Source organism: Pinus tabuliformis, chromosome 1_1 (genome assembly GCF_031772625.1).
Source record: "Pinus tabuliformis cultivar Carrire ecotype Pingquan chromosome 1_1, CPIR1, whole genome shotgun sequence".
NCBI lineage: Eukaryota > Viridiplantae > Streptophyta > Pinopsida > Pinales > Pinaceae > Pinus > Pinus tabuliformis.
Genome location: NC_142297.1, coordinates 479,800,419 through 479,825,399, shown reverse-complemented (window position 1 = coordinate 479,825,399; position 24,981 = coordinate 479,800,419). Strand labels below are relative to the sequence as shown.

At 37.0% G+C, this 24,981-nt stretch overlaps 1 pseudogene across 1 annotated transcript; it reads right to left on the bottom strand.

Moving 5' to 3' along the window:
• Nucleotides 1-1,716: 1,716 nt before the first annotated feature.
• Nucleotides 1,717-24,503, bottom strand: LOC149213831 (uncharacterized; annotated as a pseudogene). Its single transcript, XR_016250360.1, has 12 exons — nucleotides 24,306-24,503; nucleotides 23,755-23,972; nucleotides 23,301-23,501; nucleotides 22,781-22,851; nucleotides 22,459-22,635; nucleotides 4,347-4,937; nucleotides 3,625-4,002; nucleotides 3,291-3,369; nucleotides 3,115-3,178; nucleotides 2,764-2,896; nucleotides 2,172-2,285; nucleotides 1,717-1,895 (listed from the first exon to the last, which is right to left on the bottom strand). The product of XR_016250360.1 is annotated as an uncharacterized LOC149213831 (transcript).
• Nucleotides 24,504-24,981: the final 478 nt, after the last annotated feature.

Below are 24,981 nucleotides of genomic sequence, written 5' to 3'. Positions count from 1 at the left end.
GTGGGAGCATTGAGCACATATATGTCGAAAATGGGGAATGAACATTGGACAACAGTAAAAAAGGTTTTCAAGTATTTATGTGACAATATTAGCTATGGGTTTTGCTACCAAAGAATACCGAAATTGGGTAGAGTGTTGGATGTACATGGCTTCCTTGATGTGGATAGGGCTAGAGATGTGGATCGTAGATGATCTACAAGTGGCTATGTGTTTAAACTCTTTGGAAGAACTATCAGTTGGATAGACAAGAAACAATCTATAGCACTTAACTACATAAGTTGAATAGATGACAACCACTCATGCAAGCAAGGAAGCAATATGGTTATAAAGATTGTGTTCAAGTATTAAGTTAGTACAACCAATTTTAAGGATAGATTATGACAGACAAATTGAAATATTCTTAGAAAAGAACCCAGTGCATCATTCTAAGACAACATACTAATGCTCAATATCACTTTGTGAAAGATATGATCGAAGAAGAAAAAAGTGTTGTTGGTGAAGACTAACACTTTGAATTTTTACAGATTCATTAACAAACTTTGTGGGCACTGGAAAGTTCTCTTGATGTAGAAAATAATGGGCATTATTTTACCAATTCCATTGGTAAAATAAGATCAGTTGGTAGAAGAATTGTATTAAAGACTAGGGAAAGAAATCTCTTAATTTTGAGAATTATATTAAAGTATTAAAGATATGGGAAAAAATATGTTAATTTTTTCAATTATTGTTGTTTATTGTGTAAGACTTTCTTTCACCAATTTCATTGGTAAAGTAAGATAAATAGACATATTTTTTGAGAACCCAACAAGTAATAGGATTTCACTATAGATCCAAAATGTTTTCCATGTTTCTTGTAGGATTCAAAATTCTATGATTGAGATGTAAATTTTTATTAACCCAATACACACTCAAGTAGTAAGATTTCGATGTGCATTAAAAAACCTTTCCATGTTCTATATACGATTCAAAATTCTCCAAAATTCAATGATCAAGATGTAAATATTTATGAACCCATAATCAAGTAATAAGATTTTCATGCACATAAAAATGAAATAAAATAAAAACAAAAACTTAAAAATTCCGGTTCCATATTCTATATAATGTGGGATCCAAAATTTTATAGTTGGAATGTAAATTTTTATGAGTCTAATACAAAAATGGGTAATAATTGATTTCCATATAAATTAAAAAAAAAAAATCAGGTAAAATCCAAAATGCTAATTCCATGGTTAAGACATAAACTTGACTTGACTTTAAACATAAATACCAAATATGTAAAGGGAGAAGAATACTACTTTATAATAAATTAGAACATAAAACATATCTATGGGAAAAACTTCCACTCAATTCAAATACACCTCAATATACTAAACAGTATACAAATATTAACTCTATTAATCTCTATATATACTTTTATAAGTATGATTCATTGTTCATATTAACTCTATTAATCTATATATATACTTTTATAAGTATGATTCATTGTTCATGTAACACATTTATTACAGATTTAATACTATATGCCTATATTGAAGACTGTACACTTGGACATTTTGCCAGTGTATCAGTCATCTCCAGTCCTCTCCCGGAAAAAATACATTTATTATTCATAAGCACCTGTTTTTAGTTTAGCACCTTAAGAAGCCCTTTAAATCTTTTGATAAGTAATATTTTTTGAACCTAAAAATATTGAAATCTATGTCGATATATTGGATATAAATTCGATAATAATTGGGATGACAATTGTGTGACACTGTCGAAGTCACAAAGAATAATTCCTCGTTCATCTGTTGTAATATCAGTTCCAGCAGCAACTTCAAGCACTTTGGCTAGTCAATCCATGGTGCACCGACCACTTTGGCCATGAATGCATATTTGTCCGCCTCTTCGTCAATCTGCAGTTGTAAAAAGTGTTATATTCAGTATGAAACGGACATTTCTGCAACGTACAATATGCATGCACAGAGTAAGTCGAGTTCTAATCCTTGTCCAGAACACAATGTGATTGTCAGGTGTAGAATAGAAAATAAGCTTTGAAAATCGGAACTTTACAAACAATTAGACACACTCAGCTAGCTGTCTACAGATTTTATTTCTTACAAGAATATCAGCGAAATCACTGGAAAACTGCATATAAAGAAAAAACATATTAGGGGAAAATAATATCTCACCACTTTTTGGGTTGGCTTTCCTGCACCATGGCCAGATTTGGTATCAATTCGGCCAATAATGGGGTTGGTCTGTGGGCTATTCTCCAGGCTTTTACCTAGAACATATTGCATCGTCTATATACAAAAGAAGTTCAAAATCGATATAAACAAATTAGCAATGATTTTAGAATAAATTATCGATAAACGATATAAACAAATTAGCAATGATTTTAAAATAAATTATCGATATAAACAAATCAGCAATGAATTTAAACTAAATTATAATAAATCACAGAGTTTTTTCTATGTAGTTCACTGTTCACAGATGTATTCATTTGAAGGGTCACTTCTTGTCAGCTCAGCTACAGAGCTTGATTATGAAACTTCTTAGTAACAAAAGTGTTTTAATTAAGAAGCTCCAAAAAAACTCAAACAATTGAACTAACCCTCAAAACTAATAAAACACACATTATGTTAAGTCTATTTGTGAAAATAAAGGCGTAAAAGAGCAACCAATGATTTATGCATCCATAGTGGCCTATAAGCTTCAACATTCAAATGTCAAATATTTGTTAACATTTAATGCAGAGACAGAACCATATGAAGTACTCACTGCTAGGAGTTTCAAAGAGTGGAGTGGCACAACAGGGTCATCATGATCTGCTGTCAATAACATTGTAGCAGGATACTGTAAATTCTGTCGGAGTTTGTCCCATGGTCTCTTTACATTATGCAATGGTGAGTATCTGTAGCAATGAAGAATGTGTTATACGAACAGTTGATCATGTCTTTGGCAAAAAGAGGGAACTTCATATAACCTAACGTAGCACATTTTGATAGAGTGAATAGAAAAGGAACAAGCAATTTATCTTCATTTCAGATTACTAACAGTTTGAAAATTATTTAAATTTTAGACACTCTGTTACGTATTACTTTGAGAGACAGGGTCCATTTGTCTTCTTACTTAATCAGCCAATGAAATTCTTCTTCCTTATCTGAAGAACCATAATCAACAGTCCATGCATGGCCTGTAGATTTCAGCACAACTTCCATCATCAGTTGCCCTGCAGGTGCCTACATCTAGAGATTGCCCTAACCAGAAGGAGATAAGTGGTTGAATATTATCATAGTAAAACTTACCAATAGTAAACTTATGAAAACGCAACATGTCCATGACACCCGCATCAGCCAGTGTGCAACCAAATAGGTCAGGTCTCTGTTTAAATGCAGATTTAACAATCAAAAGCTCTTTTCACCGAAAAATGATCTGCTAAATCCTCTACATATTTCTTTTTTGATGAGTTTTGCAAAAAACAATAGAGTCATAAGCATTTTCTTCGGGAGAATATAAACAACCTTTTCGATCGGATTCTACTTTGAAACGAAAGGAGAGGAAGGATTGAAGCAAGAACCTGGTTTATACATGACCTTTATTTAACCATGCATCTTATTATCCAATATATGGAGATATCTGATTTGTGCAAGCTGCAACAAGAAGTCCACCATTACTGCCTCCTTCAATACATAACTTTTTAGGTTGTGTATACCCCTCTGACACAAGGAACTCGGCGGCAGATATGAAATCATCAAAGCAATTTTGTTTTTTAGCAAGAGAACCTGCTTTATGCCATTCTTCTCCGTATTCACCGCCACCACGAATATTTGCAATTGCAAAAACTGCCCCTAGATGTCTTGAAATGACAACGCGAGCAATGTTGAAGCGTGGGGTGACGCTAATGTTAAAGCCCCCATAACCATATAATAGAGCAGGATGAGAACCATCAAGAGCAATGTCTTTCTTGGATACAATGAACATTGGTATCTGAGTTCGATCTTTGCTGGTTATGAAAACCTGACATTGACATATCAGTAACAATATTATATTAGAAAGCAGTCACATCAGTAGTCAATCCAGATGTACTGAATAATATTGCCCATTAGCATTAAGTATTCCAATTGAATAATACCATCATTATCATTTCAACTGAGTGAGGAGAATAGAAACATATATCTTGTAGCAGAGAAATAATTTGAAATTTTTTGTTTATTGGAATGCACTTTAAGTAAATTCTAATGTGAAACGCCTTTGATTTTACAATCAGATTACTTGTTCAAAACATTCAATAGAGAAGATTTTCTGCCTAAAGATAGCCAGGCAAAAATTTGTAGAAGCAAAAAATAGTTAAAAACCTTTACCTGTTTAGCTTCAAACTCTGTCTGATCAAAGCCTGGGATAACAGTCTCTCTAAAAACTACTAACTCTGGTTTTTCGACATCTAGGTTGCATCGATAGATAATTGCAGGGGTAAGGAAGCTTGTAAAACCAATAAATACCTCCTTGTCTTTACGCCTTCCTGATATTCTATCAACTGACCCAATATCTATTGGCAAATTATGAAGCAAATTTCCTGATTGCAAGTCTCGTATTTGCAAAATAGACTTGACATCGCTTAAATAGCTTAATAAAAGTTTATTTCCATTGACACAACAAGCTGATTCAAGCACGTCCTTGTCAGATTCTCCGATAACGTCACCCCAAGCTTCTGGCTGCATAAGGTCTACACGAACCAATTTAAACCTAGGGGCATTTTTATTTGTTCGAAAAGTGAACAAAGCACCATCATTTGCAACAAGATCATACTGTGCTTCAAAGTTGTCAACAAGTTTTTGGAAAGGAAGCATTTCTCGGCTGCCTTTGAAACCTTCCAGACCTTGAGGAAGAGCGTCAAGATCACAGTAAAAGAGCCTCTGTCCAAAGGCTTCTCCCATAATAAATAAAAGAACATACTGCCACAAAGAAAACACTTAACTGTATAAGACCAGATGAAAAACCTGCCATGGCACTATAGATGTTTCATACAAAAAAAATTATCATTTTGTTCTTCTGGAACATATAATTATAGACGTTTCATACAAGAAAATCAACATTCTGTTTTAGTGTTTTAAAACCAGATGGCATAAAACAAAAATTCAACACAACTGTTTGACATGCTATATTTTTCAAATAAGATAAATCCACCAAAGCCACATAAAGTTATTTTGGCAATCATGAGTTGTAGATGAATTGGATTGAGTGCAAAGCATATGGAATGTGAAATGGATCAAAGTATATTGTAAGGTGGATTAAAAAGTTCCATGTAGGAATATTGTTGATTATGTCCCATTATCAGCCAAATATTCTTCCTCTCAAAGTTGAAAAATTGTTTATTAAATTTTTTATAAATTCATCAACCAATTTTAGATAGATATCCAAAATTCCAAAGCGATTTTTGGGCAATAACTTTTTAAATTAGCTAAAATTATATTGAATATAAGCACTACTTACACCCATAAACTCGCGGCCAAAAAAATGGTTGTCAATAAAGTCTTGACTATTAAGGCTATACACGAGGGAAACAAAATAAAAGCATAGAAAAGGTTGTATTTAGGTCAAAATTTGTGAAATATTAGCTACTAACCATCTACAAAAATGTCTCATTTATGTTGGGTATGTGTTATATTCTTTGCACAACTAGCTTCAGGTGTTGTTACGTTGCACCAAGTGCAGTAGGGGGGTTCCAAGGGGGTGGGTTCCAAGGGGGTGGCAGCCCCCCCTGTTGGGGGGTTTGCAAGGGGGCTATGATCAATCAATTTGGTGGTTAGTCTCAATGTGTAGTCTACGAAATCCAACTCTGAACTGTCCCAAGTGAATCCAAAGGGCATGCGTCCAATCGAAAAGCATGTAATGGGATTAGATATAAGTCCATCACTCATCACCATGAAGTGCTCAACATAGAAGGTTTCCTTTGGACGTAACCCTCTCTAAAGTGTTATCCAAGTGACTTGTATATAATATATATCATATGTAGATATCTTCTTGAATGATTGTATTCATCTCTTGTTTAGTTGGTAAAAGGTGACCGCATGCACACAGGGAATATTGAAATGAAGGAAGCTAGTCTACCATAACACAAATGGAAGCACATACATCTCAGACTCCAACGTACCTGTTAGAACTCCAAGAAGCTCTCCTAGGTTGTAGCTCGGAGATGCCTAGTAACATATAAACCTTCAATACCGTTCTCAGAACTATTGGAATGGATGATGGTTTGGATCAAGCCAGATGACTGTTTCAACTTTTTTTTCACTCCAGACATGCATGAACACCCTCAGCTTGACAAGGCTTTAAACCGCTAATGCTAAATAGTCTATAGATTCAATGGATAGATGGAGAATACTGACCGTACCAGCAGATGCATACATAAACACATATGAATGGCTAGTTACTTAAAGTAAAAGAAGCTTGCAAATCTAATTTATCAACACAGAGATAAGATGGGAGTTATCTAGCATTAGACACAAAAGAAAACATGAATAACCTATTCAAGTGCAAGCTCAGAACATAGGAGGAAATGGCAATTGAACATGTAACAACAAAAGAAGCTTGTATTACTGGAATGAAGATGAGACGCTGCGAGAAACAGAGTATCCATAGTCCCCAAAAGTTGAACCTCTATTCCCTCCAACTTTTAGCCATTTATAGCCTTTTTACAATACTTCTCGAACTCTCTGAGGCTCTAGATGTCTTAATCTATCCCCTCTGTCTTCTAACTACCTTGATGCCATAATCAAACAAACATGAGTCAAAGGGCTCTTTTCTAACAACATAGTAACCGAATTCTGGTAATTTTGTCACGCTGTCAGGTGGCTCACTCGTCCCAGCGACATTCCATGACCATTTCTGTTGGTTTGGCTGCACCATGCTGTTTTTTTTCCCCTTTTCGGCTTTCTGTCTCCTGGCCTTTGTCCCCTCAAATCCCTCTTTTAGCGTTAAATAATCATTTCATAACGCATAAAGGGGATTTGGCCTCCTATTCTGCAATGTAAGAGTGCATCGGGGCTTAAGATTCCTTCAGAAACAGTCGCTCTCTATTTACACAGACAATGTTGTAAAACATGGGAAAATCCGCAAAGAACATTGTTCACCAGATTTGAAATTTTCATAACTACGCTTCATATCCTATCGGTTCCACCTGGCATCGCTATCGCAAGTTGCTTCGGCCCTGTTCCTTTGTATTTCGTTAAATAACAAAAATATGCAGAATACATAGGAAAATTCCTTTCGGCAGATCTCAAATCTTATACAATAATGGTTATATTCCCATTGGGTCTGGTCAATCGCATCACATATATGTATATGCATATAGCCCCGCTCCATTGTGTTTGTCGATTGCGATTCTGCGATGCAATGTGGGTTGTCGATCTGCGTGCTTGTTTGACGGTCGACGTTGACTCCGCCGATCGCAATCGCAAGTTCCATATAGTCTACGCTGATATCCACCGACTACCACAGCCAATTGCGATTCGCCGATCAAATCTAGACCGTTGATCGGCCAGATCTAACAGCTACTCTAAGTTTCATTGTTCAGACCTCCAATAGTCTATTTTTCACGTGTTTTTGCTTCCTGATAGTGTTTTTCCACCATTCTAAGGGCTCTTCTCATGCGATTTTTTTGATATTTTGAATGAGTTTTAAAGAGCTAGAGAGTTCTTGGATCCATTTGGATCAGCATCTCAGAGCTAACACGACTTATGGCCAAAGCTGAGTGAGAGGAGACATGGACGTCGGAGCTAAAAAAGGGGACATTTCCACTAAAAAGAGCAGCACTGCACCTCAAGGGCTAACACTGGCTCCTTTTGGGGATGAAAGCCTCCCTGTGAGGTTTCAAGAACTGCAGACTACTACCTTTCTAGTAACAACCAAAACAAACTTATTCCCTAGTGTTCCATTGGGCATGGAGTTTATTTGCATGGAAAACAAAAACTGAAAAAACCTATTACAATATTACGACCTTAAAGCCTCACATGAAGTAAAGTTTCAAAAACCGCCCATTGATTGGGCCATCAAAAACACCTTCCCCCTCCAAATTGTGCAGAATGAAAGTATTGTTCATCTGAACTTGAGCAATGACAAATGGTCCCATCCATAAGGCATCAAATTTACCATGGTTGCCCTTCTTTTCCTTCAATGCATCCCATTTGAGAACCCAGTCACCAACCTGAAAACTACCCATTTTGGCCTTCCTATCAAAGGTTTCTTTGATCTTCTTCTGATGAATTCTTGACTTCTCAACTAGTTGTTCTCTGATCTGCTATAATTCAACCAAGTTACTCATTCTCCTTGCCATGTTATTCTCTTCATCCTGTTCTTCTTGCAAGAATTTTGCCACAAGGAGAATCAGCTGGATAGGAAAAACAACATCAGCCCCATAAGCCAGCTTAAATGGAGAATTTCCTATGGACTTCTTGTTGGTAACTCTATCAGCCCATAGTGAAAACTTCAACTTGGAATCCCAACTCTTTTTGTTGTCCTCCAACAATTTTTTGATTTACTTTTCAATTAAAGGCAATAAGAGAGGGCTAATAGGTCTTAATTTCTTCTTAAAAGGGAGGGTTTTCTGTTCCAGTGGACTCTTATGTTGAATGATGTTGGTGTCATAGGTCTTAAGATCATTGTACTCCCAAGCAAAAATATCAGCAAATTGTTTCATCAGGGTGCAATACTTGGAATTTTGGGCAGAAGACAAGTGTGTGGACAGATTTATGTACTTTGGATGGGTTGGACTCCCTACATTATGTCTATGAACAGCAGACTCATTTCCTTTTTTATCGGGCTTATAAAGTACATCATTACGATCAAACAACTTCTCTAAGGGCACCAATCCTTCGGGTATATGGTTACTAGGCAACTGAATAATGCTATCCTTACCGATCTCGTCCTTTAGCTTGGATTGGTTGTATTCTTCAATGGTTTCATTTTCTTGGTCAATGTGCATTTCAGCAAAGTCATCAAAGACTTGTAAAACCCTATTAATTTCATCATCAACTTCAAAAACTTCCCAGTATTTGACATTGTCAGGCAGAGATGGTCTATATTTCACTTGAACTTCATAAGCCAATTTAGGAGGCAAAGGAGCAATAAACGTGCTAGTAGACACAACAAGGGAATCAACAAGTTGGTTCTTCATTCTAGGGATGTAAGAAATGCTGAAACTATTAAAAGAACTCTTGAGCTTCCATACCTCGTCTCTGTATGCTTTCAACCTTGGATGATTTTCTTGGAAAGTTTTGTTGACCTATTGAATGATAAGGTCTGCATCTCCAAACACCTTCAGACCTTTGATGCCCATTTCTTTAGCAACATTTAAGCCCAATATCAAGGCTTTGTACTCTGCTATGTTATTTGTGACCTGGAAAGTAAACTTGAAAGATAAATGAATGCATTCTTGTGTGGGGGACACAAGGACTACCCCTGCCCCTGCGGCTTCTTTAGAGCAAGCTCCATCAAAGAACATGTCCCAAATTTGTGGGCCTTCTTCCTCTGTGATTCGGCAAACCGGTTTCTTAAGCTACGTGGAGGCCAATTGGGATTCTTCAATCTGAAGAATATAGGCTCCAAAATTAGTGTTGACGGCATAAATGGGATGATTAGTGGGATTACTTTCATCACTGATGATATAAGCCAACTGATCTTCTCTGTATAATATCCTACTCTCACCTCCAAAAACTGGGACAGTAGCATAGGATAGGTCATTTTGAAATGTTCCACCTAATCTCTTGATCCAACCTCTGGAAAGCAACATGCCAACCTTGGGGGGTACATCTGCTACCACAATATCTATCATCATGCTCTTCATAGGTAGCTTAGACAAAGTGATGGCTAGGTCTTTGATTAATTCCAAACATTTCACTTTTCTGGAGTCAAAAGAAGACAGGTCATGATAAGACTTGGTAATGTCAAGACCCAACTCATCCATAACAGCCTTGGGCATTAGATTATGGTTGGCTCCTGCGTCCAGAAGGCAGTTGTGAAGGATTTTGTCATGAATAATCAAAGAGACATAGAATGATGGGGAGCCGTCATCACAATTTTCAATCATTGGGCTGAGAGCAACATCTGGTTTGTCGTCTTGCAGATTTACATAGTCAATGGAGGCTTGGATGGATTTAGGCTCAAGGGCCTTGAGGATAGATCTCATGAAGGAATCATTCTTCACTAGTTCAATCAGAGGTATAGGTATGCTTAGCTTCTGAATTTCTGATTTAAAACTGAAATGAGAAGGAGACTTGTCAAGGCCTCTTACCTCGTGAGCTGGGGCTTTGAGGATGATGGGATCAATTGCCAGTCGTTTCTACTTTTTAGCTTGCTCTATAGCAAGGACAACAACTCTCTGAACAAGAGTTTCCTTGGCATTATTCATCTTTGACCTCAGATCATATATGTGTTGATTATCAGTTTGCTGAACAGCTTCACCATCCCACTCTTGGCTGATCTCGTCATTGAATAATGACTTTTCATAGGTAGCTAAGGTCAAAAAGGAGGCACTGCCTTTGTCTTCCATACAATGGATCTCATCATCTTCTTCAAACTGCTCTTCTTCCATGACTATGTTTTGGAAAGGGGTCTTCACCCTTTGGTCTTCATTGGCATCTTTACTTCTTTGCAGAATTTGCAATTGCTCATTAGTTCTTCTATATGGATTTGGATTTCTAGGAGAAAAGGTGTTAGGAACTCTTCCTTTCCCAGGGTGCTACTCAACCTTTAATTTGGAGATTTCAAAGGCTAATGACTCTATCATCTTGGTCATTTTATCTATCTTGGGATCTAACGATGATGAGGATTCACCCCTTTGTCTCCTTCTATCAACATTCCCCTTAAGCTTCTCTGCAGCCATGATGTTTGATTCTACTTCCAAGGTTGCATCCTTCATATCAGCCAAGGTAGCACATCGTCTCTCCCTCAACATTAGACAAAAGTCAGAATCAAAAGCATTGGCATATGTGAGTTTAGCAGAGGCAGTGGTGGGTTTTACTTGAGCTGGTATCTTACTGTACATGCGGTTAAACCTTTTATTAAAATCGGACAACGACTCACCATTTTCCCTCTTTAAGTCGTCAAAATCGATATGGTAGTAGAGTAGATCCTTCTTATCCCTCCAATGCTTTAGGAATACATCATCTAAAGCCTCAATATCTTCTATAGACCTTCGGGTCAGTTCTCTGAACCATTTTCTAGCCTCTCCATCTAGGATTTGGACAAAGACTCTCATCCACACATCATCTTCACTAATATCCAGGTTATCAACATAGCTATAGAATGATTCAAGATGTTCTTCAGCTGTAACACCTTTAGTCCCAGTGAACTTAGGCATATACTTCTGATATTCTCCAGTAGGCATGGCATTCAAAGGAATGGGCAGTACTAGGGGTCCATACCTAGCAGCTATGATTCTTTCCATTTTGGTAGGTGTTGCCATAGTTGTGGTGGCTATAAAGGTACTGGAAGTTTGAATGACAGAGGGTTGAGGAGTGATCGATAGGACTAAAGGAGTATGATGGATAGGAGGAGAGGTTTTTAGGCTTGCAACAAAAGGAGAACCTAAAGAATAAGGAGCTCTATGAATCTTTGAGATTTTTTCTTCACTGTTAGTATTAGATGTTATACTCTCAACATGTATTTGTTCTATTACAGGATTTTCTTGAAGAGATATAGAATATTGTTTAGAACTACCTGAACCTGATGCTCCTTTCTGTGATGCCTTTCTTTCTTTGATGATTCTTTCAGGGTCAGGTACTGGGACCACTTGTGGCTTCTGTGAATTTCTCCGAGTATGCCTTACAAACTGAGCCAGCACTATGGAGTGGAGTTGCCAAGAGGTTTGTCCTCCAGTAGGGTCATCAGATAGATGATTACAACCGAAAAAGTGTCCAGAGTTTGTCTATCATCAAAGCTGGATCTGTGTCATCCCCCAGGGAAGCTGTGCTTCAGTCTCCTCTCCCCGGCAATGGCGCCAATTTTGTTAGCACTCCAGGAAGCTCGCCTAGGTTGTATCTCGGAGATGCCTGGTAACATATAAATCTTCAATATCGTTCTCGGAACTATTGGAATGAATGCTGGTTTGGATCAAGTCAGATGACTGTTTCAACTCTGTTTTCACTCCAGACATGCATGAACACCCTCAGCTTGACAATGCTTTAGACTAATAATGCTCAATAGTTTATAGATTCAATGGATAGATGGAGAAAATTGACCGTACCAGCAGATGCATACATAAACACATATGAATGGCTAACTATAGAAAGTAAATGAAGCTTGCAAATCTAATTTATCAACATAGAGATAAGATGACAGTTATCTGGCATTAGACACAGAAGAAAACATGAATAACCTATTCAAGTGCAAGCTTAGAACAGAGTAGGAAATGGCAATTGAACATGTAACAGCAAAAAAAGCTTGTATTACTGGAATGAAGATGAGACACTGCAAGGAATAGAGTATCCATAGCCCCCAAAAGTTGAACCTCTATTCCCTCTAGCTTTCAGCCATTTATAGGCTTTTTACAATACTTCTCGAAATCTCTGAGGCTCGAGATGTCTTAATCTATCCCCTATGTCTTCTAACTACTTTGATGCCATAATCAGACAAACATGAGTCAGAGGGCTCTTTTCTAACAACATAGTAACTGAATTCTGGTAATTTTGTCGTGCTGTCAGGTGGCTCGCTCGTGCCAACGACGTTCCATGACCATTTCTATTGGTTTGGCTGCACCGTGTTGTTGTTTTTTCCCCTTTTTGGCTTTCTATCTCCTTGTCTCTGTCCGCTCGAATCCCTCTTTTAGCATTAAATAATCATTGCATAACGAATAAAGGGGAGGTGGCTACCTATTCTGCAACGTAAGAGTGCATCGGGGCTCAAGATTCCTTCAGAAATAGTCGTTCTCTATTTACACATAGAACGTTGTAAAACATGGGAAAATCTGAAGAGAACACTGTTCACCGGATTTGAAATTTTCATAACTGCACTTCATATCCTATCGGGTCCACCTGGAATCGCTATCACAAGTTGCTTCGGCCCTGTTCCTTTGTATTTCATTAAATAATGAAAATATGCAGAATACATAGGAAAATGCCTTTCAGCGGATCTCAAATCTTATACAATAATGGTTATATTCCCATCGGGTCTGGTGAATTGCATCGCATATATGTATATGCATATAGCCCCGCTCCATTGTGTTTGTCGATTGCGATTCTGCAATGCAACGTGGGCCATCGGTCTACATGCTTAATCGACGATCCACGTTGACTCCATTGATCGCCATCGCAAGTTCCATATAGTCTGCGTCGATATTTGCCGATTGTTATCCATTGATTAGATCTGGACCGTTGACCAGCCAGATCTGATGGTTACTATGCATTTTATTTTTCAGACCTCCGATACTCTGTTTTTCACGTGTTTTTGCCTCCTGATAGTGTTTTTCCACCATTCTAAGGGCTCTTCTCATGCGATTGTTTTGATCTTTTTAACGACTTTTAAAGACTTAGAGAATTCTTGGATCCATGTGGATCAGCACCTCAGGGCTAACACGGCTTTTGGCCAAAGCAGAGCGAGAGGAGACGTGGATGTTAGAGCTAAAATAGGGGACATTTCCGCTAAAAATAGCAGCACTGCACCTCAGGGGCTAACAGTACCAACACAAAAATCAAGTTGAAAGATTAGCTACTGCAATAGACTCTAATAAAAAATAGACCAGGTTTGGATACCAATCACACCCCTTTGTTGCATCTACAAATCTCTAAAGATGATTTAGAAGTGAGACAAGGCCAAACATTGTCTCAAGCCAAAAGGAGCAGGCACCAAACTCTACAAGGATGATGGGTCGAGGAACTATCTACGTGCACCTAATAATGTAGCAAAGGAGGAAAAGCTATACCCTTTCTACTAAAGATCAATCATACTCTAAAAAACCAGGTCCCCAAATCTTAAAGCCATATAAATTGTGGGCCACACAAGAGTGTCCATGACTGACATCTTGGAAGATATGTCCTAAAACTGGTTTTAGAAACACTACCTCTCTAGGAGGGCCAGGGAACCATAAATATTGTTGACTCGAGGTTGAAGGGCAGGGTGCAAAGCAAACTGTATCAAGGTCCCATGAATAGAACTCCCAAGTAATTATATGAGCAAGTGATCTCAATTTCCTCCCCTCTAAAAAAAGAAATGGTGATCAAAGAGGGTATTCTTCGACCCATTGATGATCATGACCTTGGTTTTACCTAGGTTTACCATTAATCATTTAAGGCTAGACAAGAGAGAAAAGACATCCAATTGTCTCTGCAACCCATTGAGGGATGAGGCTAAAAGGACGGCATCATTATTGAAAAGCAAGATAGAAATTAGGACATGATGGAGGAGACACCCATCTCCCTCCTAGATGTGCTCATGCAAAAAGGATTCCAAGTCATAAATGTAAATCTCAAACAATGTGAGGGATAAGGGGCAACCTTGTTTGATCCCAGTGGTACTCTTGATAAAACCTAAAATCCCCTATGACATGCATAAATGACCAAGAACTAACTCATATAGGTGCAATGTGGCAGTCAATAATGCATTGGAGATACCAATATCTCTAAGTCTCTAGAATGAAGCCTCACAAGGGGACATAATCAAATGTTTTTTGAAATTCCACAACACAACAACATACTTTTGAGGAATGATGTCGTGCCTCCTCAATAATAGCTCGAGTTGCATCCTCTCAAGCCCCCGAGAAAGATGCAAATGGAAGGTCATAGCATAGAGTTTGTAAAAAGTGTGGCCAACCATGAATGACAATTAATTATTGGGATCTATACTAGGGCTTGATCTTGAATTAGGTGAATGATGTGATGTGACCAAGATTGCGGAAAGGTCATGAAAACCACGTGGTTGAACAAGTAAACAAGGTGGATATATATAGTATAAAGACCCATGAATATCTATAATATGAAGATCCCAAGCTATGCTTAGAACCCTTTCGAATCTGCTACTTTACAATCGTCCTCTGAATGGCCTCTCAAATATCTTGGTATGGGAATAGAAGACAACAAGGGGAAGTAATAAAATAAATATTTTAAGGACAAGATAATGGTGGAGAGTTTGCAAAAAATGAATTCAAAGATTTCTATAAGAAGTGTGGAATATAAAGACAAAAGACTACTCTAAACACATCTCGATAGAATGGAGTTACGAAAAGAATGAATAGGATGTTTATGGAAAAGGAAAGAAGAATGCTCATTGTTGTCAAATTAGGACAATAATTGTGGGTAGGGAGTGGATATTACATGTTATTTGGTAAATTGATCATCCTCGCCAACATTTGTTGACAAATATCCTAATGAGGCATGGACAGGTAAGAAACCATTTCTTAAACATCTCAAGGTTTTTGGTTGTGATGCTAATGTACATGTTCCAAAGGAAAATAGAAGTTAGATAATAAAGCTGATAAATTTCTCTTTATTAGATACAAAGATGGCATAGAAGGCCATGTTGTAGCGGCTACAACCACTCTCCAAAAATTTTCCTTAGCCTCATTTTGGAGCCTCCCTTCCGACCTTCATAGCATCTTGCCTTGCTTCGTCAAGTTCAAAAGCTTCAGTGTCTTTCTTGCACAAACGCAGCCTGTCGTTCACAGCTTGATCCATTCCCCTCACATGTTGTTCACCCGGATTTGGTCCAACTGCAAGCTGAGCAGCTTCCTCTTGAAAATTGAGCATTTCTAGAGGGAAACCAACCTTCCCTCCATAAATTGCGCAATCCTCTCTGGCAGCCTACAGGGCTCCAGGATTGTGAAATTCTACCTGCCAACACTCCCAACAAGATTTGCGCAAATCTCCCCAGCAAGGTTGGTCACCCTAGAATTTGTGCAAATTTAGGCAGTAGTCATCTGCTCTGTCCAGAAATTGCACAAATCTCCTAGGAATTTAACCCAGCTCCCAGCCATAAATGCGCATTTCCTTCAAGCAGTTGAACAACCTCTTGCATGTGCAACTGATTTGACCATTCCCTTTGGGACCAAGCCAGACAAACTTGCATGCATAGGCTGCTTCTACTAAGGCAACATGCAAATACATCCCTTTCCTCAGGGATCTATGTTTAGTAGTTGGAGGTTACATGCATGGAGCAATTCAGAAACCTCCCACCAAGTTTCGCTTCCCCTAGATTTGTGGCATGCGCGTCACAACCCTGATGTTATCAAAACTCATCAACTAAACAGTGCAAAGCTCATTCCTCACATCAACCTTGCAGCTCTGACATCCCACATCACATCTAGGAGAAGTAGACACATTCAGATCAGTTGTTTTCGGGTAAGCCCGCTTCCCATGCCTTGTGCTGCATTTCTGTCGCTTTTTGTGTTTTCGCTTGTGTGAGTATTGTTTGCTTGATTTCTTTGAACACTTGTTGTCGTTTACATGTATTCTAGCTTTTCCTAGCTCTATTTCAATTTTCATTGCTATTTCACTGCTGTCACATGCATGAAACTGTTTTGCAAGGAATTTCGCCCAACTGGAAAAATGCCTCACCCACATGCATGTTGATTTGTTTGTTGAATCTTTCATTCATGTTTTTCATGCACTGTCAATCACTTCTGCTATCACTTAGTTTGGCCATGCATTCACTATCTTATTTTCTTTCAGTTGCCCGTCGGCGAGTCGAACCAACCCTGGCCCGAACTCTGCCTCCACCAAGGCTGCATTGCGCAAGCTGGGGATGCAGTCGATCAAGTGTCTATGGACTTGCCTACCCACAAAGACATCAAGTTGTTCATAGACAAGGACATCAAGATATGAAAACAGTAGCATCACAGTGAGAAATATCATGAACAACAGCTTAAGACAACATACCAAATGCAATTAATGCAAGAGGAGGGTTGTTGACAACATGGAGGCAGAACAAGGTTGCAAGCTCAAGCAGATCGATTGATGATGAAAGAAATTTTGGAGACTCCAGCTATGAGGTGATGGCGTGACATGAAGATTGCGCGAAGACAAAGAAGGAGTTTCATGTGCTAAAGCAACAACTCAAGAAGAACATGAAGTTGCATAGACAGATGAATGAGTTGCAGCATGAACAGGAATAACAATGAGCGCAACATGCACTCACGGATGAAACTGCGCTCGTACAAGTTAAAGATCCATCCCAGCAATTGGCACAAAGCAGACATGGTGAGCAGTGTTGTTGATCGAATGCAAGGGATTCAGCATCATGCATGTCATTGATCACTATATGGATTCTATATAACGGAACCTAGTATTGTTTTCTCAGACTTTGGAAAGCATTGTTGGGTGTTTTGCACCATGGAATACAACACAATTTTTGAAGTCAATTTATTCATTTTCCCGAGTAAATAACCTATTCCCTTTTGCAGCAAGCTATAAATTTAGCACAATTTTACCTAAAACTTGATTCCACACTGACAAACCAAACAAAACCATCAAACGTTTCTATTATTGATGAAATTACTATGATAAATAAAAGAATCTCCACACATTATGCTACATAGTTCCTTCTTGCACAAAAATGTTAGTTGATAGAGTCAGAAATTTAAATGCTCTTATTTCTTTCAATGTAGACCAAAATCTTACACCTTAACCTAGCAACAACCAAAACCTCAGTTTTACCACTCAATTACCACATAACAACTAAGAGTCTTGTAGACTCCATTACAGCAAATAAACAATGATGAAATTCACAATGCGATAAATTGGAGACAAATATTCCACATTGTCCATGCTTTGATCCCACTGTTGGATAATTCAAACCTCCACAAAATAATTAAGCTTGATTCCCATAGCAATTAATTCCCCTTATTGGACCAATTCATCCCTCCACAATTTTTCACAGTTCTGCAATCTAGAGGAGAATTCAGTTCTCTTTTAATGGTCATAACGATTATATGAAGATGACAATGTAGCCACCAGATCGCCTGTACTTCCCCACAACCACTACATAACTACTCAGCAACAGTATGTCGACTGTGCAAACTCATTATTTTATTGAACAATGATTTAAGTATTTAGTCCCTTCCTTAAACATGATTCGGCCCAATAGTCATGGATCTTGACCTCTATTATCGTTGTGACAATGTTGCTCAACCAGCAGAGATGACTTCACCTTACAACAATTCAATTTGCAGCTATACTCTCCGCCTTCAATTATTATTGATTTAATGTGGTCCAGCCCCACAAAGTAGGCTCATCTTACAATCAATTTGACCCATGGCTATGAATCTTAGCCTCTGTTATCACTATGGCTATGTGGCTTAGCTCACAAAGATGACTTCACTTTATGTCGATTCAACCCACAACTATACTTCTCGGACTCATGTTGTCATTGTGCTAACATAGATTAACCATGTATATTGGCGCACATTACAATATGACCTACACAACTATAGGATGACTTATTGATCACACAAAGTGAGATATACCTATGCACACCGATGTAACCCTGCTATCTCGGTTGTGCACTTTCTTTCACATCCCTAGATAATTCACATGGGCTCCTTGCATATTATTGGCCTTTGTAAATCTCAGCCCCAAAACTATATTGATTCAACCTCTAATTATGTCCCTTAAACGCACACGATTTTGTCCTCTCCTGCAAAACTATTTAGTCCCCTAATTTGGAATTACTTCGAGCCCTATCTTGGGTTTCATCTACCACTAAAACAAATTCAGTCCCACACAAGAATTTGGTTTCCATGAACACTTATGAATCCAAGCACTGATAAAATTACCATTTAAACCCTAATGCTAGCAACAAAACCAGCTTTGATACCATTGTAATGTGCTACACAAGATTTCACAATAATTTTTCACAATTACCATTGAGATATTTTTAATTAACCCTTTGGAAAAATCACATTTCCAATTATTTTATGCTAATTATTAATGTAAGGACATATCACATAAAATTTAACACAAAACTCTCATTTGACAGTAAGAACAAGCAAGAAAAGAAACCTTATTATATCAAAGATGAATGTGAGTATACATGAGAACCTGCTGAGACACCAACAAGATGACACAAATGGTTGAAGATATAAATGGTAGACAGTGACCTCTCTAATGAATTTGTTGAAATCCAATGAGAAACCTAGATGGTTCCTCCTTTAATACTAGTTAGGGTGGAGTCTTTCACCAACGAAAGGCTAGTTATTTTAATCAACTAGAGTGGGTAATTGCTCCACTGAAGAAGATCATGCTCAAGGTTATAAACCTTCAAGAAATATCCAATAGCCATACACAATCCATCAAATATCTAGATATGCTTAAAGAATGATCTTGAGCCCCCCCTTTTATAATCTTTGGCCATCCAATACCATGGATAAGCATTCCATGGTTACTTATGCCATGGGTAAGTATTTCATGGGCGCCAATACCATGGACAAGTAAATACATAATAATGTGACTAGATAAAGTTCCCCCTTATTCTCCTAACCACATTTAAAGCTAGTTAAATCAATTGTTTCCCTTATAGTAATCTCTTAGACAAGGGACATGACAATGTCATCCAAAGTTTGATACTTATATATTGGGACTTGGTTTCCTAAAAAGCAAAGTTGATCGTTGTGTGAATTTTAAGCTAGTTGGTAATCATTTTATTTATGTGGTCATGTATGTTGATGATATGTTGCATATTGGAAACGACAAGAAAATCATCAAGGATGTTAAAACTCAATTGTCTTTTGAATTTGAGATGAAATTCAGGTGTTGCAAATTTAATTTTGGGCATGGAAATTAAGAGAGATTGAGAAAACAAGAAACTATGGTTGAATCAAAGGAAATATGTTGCAACAACGTTACTGAAGTTTAATGTGTAGGAATGTAAATTGATCAAGGTTCCTATTCATATATGTGCAAAGATATTTGTAGATCATTGTTCTAAGACATAGGAAGAGGAAAATGACATGTCTCATGTCCCATATGCTAGTGTTGTTGGTAGTTTGATGTATGCATTGGTTTGTATTAGACTAAACATTGCCTATGCAATAGGAGCATTAAGAAAGTACATGTCAAAACTAGGGAAGTTTAATTAGATAGTTGTAAAGAGGGTTTTCATTTATTTGCATGACACTACAACTTATGCAAATTGTTGCCAAGGATTACCTAGACCAAACAAAGTGTTCAATGTACATGCCTTTGTTGACACAAACTAGGTTGTGGATAAAAAAGTATTTACAAGTGATTGTGTGTGTAACCTATTTGGAGGATCAATCAATTGGATGAGAAAGAGATAGGTTGTAGATGCACTTTCAACTAAAAAAAGTTGAATACATGGTAGCCACCCATGCAAGTAAGGAAGCAATCTGGTTACACATATTGCGTTTAGGTATTGGATTTGAACAACAAATTTACATTGTGATAGTTAGAGTACAATATTTCTAGCAAAGAACCCTACTTATAATTCTAAAGCATATCCATGTTCAGTACCATTTTATGGGAGACATGGTTGAAGACAAGGAGGTTTGTTGATGAATGTTGACACTTTGAAGAATGTTGCAAACTCATTGACGAAATCTATTAGTAACTGAATTGAGGCTTTTGTGAGTAGAAATATTTAGAAAGAAGTCTTCCGGATCCATTATGTGATGCATCTCGAAGACTTTTTTCTTAAAAAAATCTATTAGTACTGAGAAATTCTCTTGGTGTAGAGAAGCAATGGGCATTGATAACTTGAATTGCAAATCTTATAAATCTCAAGCCTATTGTTTGAAAAAAAAAACAAGTGGGAGAATGTTGGGAATGTGTTGCATGTCTTCAAATGATGCATGGCTATATTCTTTGCATGGTGCATGGATAAATTATTCGCATGGATACCTCCACACCATGCATGTCTTGGCATTGTAATCTCACTCCAATAAAGGAAGTAGGGTTGTAATATAATCCGAGTAAATAGGGTTGTAATCTAATCCAAATTAATATGATTGTAATATAATCCAAGATAACATATTAAAGTTTTGGATGTTGTTGAATCTTATATATTTTATTGTAAATGGTGAAGTTAATACAATGAGAAATAGAGGTGCAACTCTAAGGCCCGTTGGTTTTCCCAATTAAAGGTTTCCAAGATAAATCTCTAAGTATTGTGTATGAATGTTATTGTTTTTCTTTCTATTTTTATATAGAGTCTATGTGTATTGCTTCAATGTAAATGTTTCAATATTACAAAAATAAGATGAATAATGTCATAAAAAACATGTATGAGTTTTAAAAATCATTATATTTCTTTCAAGGGGAACTAGGGAAGGTGGGCTAACAATCTTGTAGAGTTGTTGGCCTTAAAAACAATTAATGAGAAAAGCATTTAATAGAGGAATCACAGAAATTCTGGTCTTTGGAGATTCTTCCTTAGTAGTGAAATGGATGCAAGGTTCTCAAAAATGTACAATATCAACTTATTAGCAACTAAAAATCACTTGACTGAGATGTCCCTTTGTTTCCACTAGGTTCACTATAAATCATGTTTTCTAAGAGCTGAACAGGAAGGCCAATAAACTCTCTAGTCTCCTCTTAGCACCTCGCAAGCTGGTGAGGACACTTTCAACTGAAACTTGATCATCTAGAAGATTTCTTTGTTATTATATTTTCATATGTATAGGTCACTTAGTTTGTAGAGCAGATGTATAGATATGAACAATCAAAATTTTTTGTTTTTTGAGTAGTTTTTCCTCATCAGCCATGGACTTGAAAAGTCAAAATATTTTTTCAAGTATGATAAGTTGGCAGTTAGTATGAGGACTTGGGTACATTTGATTGAAAAAGGTAAGATGTTTTTGGTTCAGTACTGTTGCACATGAAGAATGCATTTTTGTTTCAAGCTCAACAATAGAAATGCAATTTTTTCCATGGAAAAGAAGTAAAAAAACATGTATAGGTGTTGGAGAACAAAAGAAAAATAAAGAGATTGTGCAAAAAGTTCAAACAAATACGATGCTAAAAATTTGCAATCCAAAGGAAAGATATGAAGTATAGAAAGCCACAAAAGTGGATGGACCAACAATAACAAAAGGGCAAAAGGGAAACATGGATTGAGGGGTTGTAAAAAATTTGCACTAGGTGAAATTTCAAAAACATATGATTATTGATTGTAGAAGAATAAGATCATTTTGGGGATTAAAAAAAAACTAAGAGGCTACACTTCTTTTTTTGAATCTTTGAATAATATCAAAGCCAAATGAAATCTTACCAACATACATGACCCAAAATTGCAATATCTCATCACTCAACAAGCCTTTTTAATAACTAGTTGGATTTGAAGGCAATATTCTATGTTATGACCAGTCCACAAAAGCATGCAAGAATACAAAATATTAAAAGTAGGAGCAAAAATATATGAGTGCAAGAAACCAAAAAAAAACGATATTGTACAACCATACAATTGAAATAGCCATCTAAAAATACCTAAAATGCCATATTTTATCTGGAATAGGTCACATAATATTCTACCAACCTTTCCATCGTCAGTTATTATTTGAGAGATAACTGAGAGATAACTGTCCACTTGGGATGTTTTGAATCTTTCCAGCAGAGAATATCTTCAGATTGATTAGTGCCCAAGAAATGGTAAAACAGTTGATGATCAAGATTGATATTTATTTCTGTTCCTGCATCTAGTCCTTCTTCTTCTCTGTCAAGGAAAAACTAAAACTAGTGAATATTTGGAAAAATAATAACCAATTGTGATAAAGTACATAAGCAACTATAGTAGAAAGTTAATAAGAAACTGCGATAAAGTACATAAGTAGCACTATCATCCAAAGAATAGAACGGGCTTGGGAGCTGGATAACAGCTGTAAAAGAAACCTTTGTTGTCATGAGTCCAAGTAATGGATGAAAATTTCACCTGTTAACAATTTGCAAAATCCTAATTTGAGGAACATAATTTGAAAACATTTCTACATATTTAATAATCAATAGTGAAAGCAACTTATAACCACATTATATGCAAAATAAAAAAAAATATTGTTAACAAATAGCCCTGATATCCCATTTTCTCTCTACTAGAAGCACAAATTAAATTTCTTTGTGAGTTGTTAATTACAATATTGAAGTGGAGAAATGTGTGCCACCAATAATAAAAACATGGCTTTAAAAAAATTATCCGTAGGTTGCAGCCTAAGATTACCTAAGACTCGTATTGTAACATATCAAGTGTTTGTTTTTTTTCTACTAGAACTTTCAGTGGTACCACCTTGGATGTCTTATTCGAAAATACTTTGCTGGTTGAGTCTTTTCTAATGCCTACTCGTGGAATGAATGACATGATGTTTAACAAGAGGTCAGAAAACTTACCCATGAAAGAGAATCGGGTTCTGTACTTTTATCTGCCACCCGGATAACCTTAATGTTCACCCAATCACTGCCACTGGCACTTAAGCCAACTGCCAGGAATTCTACATTTTCACTGATGGCATAAGAGGCTAATGCCGTTGTTCCATCTTCACTCAGAGTGTTAGGGTCAAGCAAGACCTCTGCTTCTGCTTCCAGATTTTCCTGTATATAATAAGTTAAGAAAACAGAAAGCAAATCAGATTTAACCATTTCCCCAACACTCAAAAAGGAAGAAGAAGAAAGAAACAAAAGAAAAAATTGCCCTGCAAAAGTATTAACAAACGAATAAAAATTCGCTCAAGTAACAAATCAAATTTTCACAAATGACTTATTCATATTCAGAAAGAAGTTGTTTATGTTCCTTTAAATTATAGCTTTACAAAATATCCCTATCAATCTCTTCTCAGAAGTATACCTGGATATACAGAACACTCTGAGCTTGGAGCCCAGTGTTGAAGGTATAGAAGTACTTATCACCGCGTTTGAATGGACAACCATATTCAGGATGGACAAAAAGAGTTGTGAGACGCTCTCTCAGTTTCCCTCGTCTCACAAGTCTGTAGTAGGGATTCAGTTAAGGAAACTTGTTTCTCAACAAAATCCTTGACCTCCTTTGCACCAGGGTCTTCTAGCCTGACAGAACAATAATCGTCCAGACAATTTTGAATTATATTCATTTCTTCAAATGGTAAAACATGAATTCCTGGCAATTTCTAATCTTCCATTTCTGTAAAAAGTAATATTGTAAGTATGTAGCCTGTCCCCAAAAAAGGGTTTTACCCATAAGAAAACAATATCTAAAATGAAGTGATAAGCCTTTCTCCAGGTTCCATTCTCAACATGGTCTGCCCCTCCAGATTGGCATGAGTTTGAGTGATGAGATGGTGCAAATATTGGGTGATTTTGCTTTCTGTCAAACAGTAAACAGCTAAGAATTTTCCTAAATTAAACTAAAAAAAATCTTACCATCTGTAAGGATCATGTACAAGCACCCCGTGATAGTTGTCTACTACAGTCTCATCTCTCCTCGCTTCTGGATAATCCAAGCGTTCTTCAGCTGGAAACGAACCCATGATATAAATTTAGCAGCTTGGCACAACCTAACCGAATGGTTAATAACTGAGGGAAAACTGTTCTTTGTACTCAGCCTGTTGCCCTTCAAAACCAAACCTGCATTGTGTACAGACAGAGATGCAGAATATGTTCATACTTCATAAGATGGACAATTGGTTGGGAAATAAAACTCAATTTATTTCCCAAAACGATAGGAAAAATCAGAACAGGAGGGAAGGAGTTATCCAGTACTATTGAAAATGGCCAAACAACAGAATCTAGTAATGGCTCTGGGATTTATACAAAAAAAAAAGAAGAAGAGGAAAACGGTTTACCTTTATAGATATGGGTAAAACAATGCCTGTTCAATGTAGAAAAAGCAGGCCTGACCAAAAGGCTGATTAAACAGACTGAGATTCATGAGGCTTTGAGAGATTGGTCTGGCGCGTGTATATATATACATTTCAGTAATAGAAGAGACCAAGTCCAAGGGAAAAAAGAATTGCAATGTCTGGTTCATGAAATTTGCCACGCAGCTTGGAATTGACGTCCTATGTAAAGCTTTTTTAACATTTTAATGGTAGTAAAA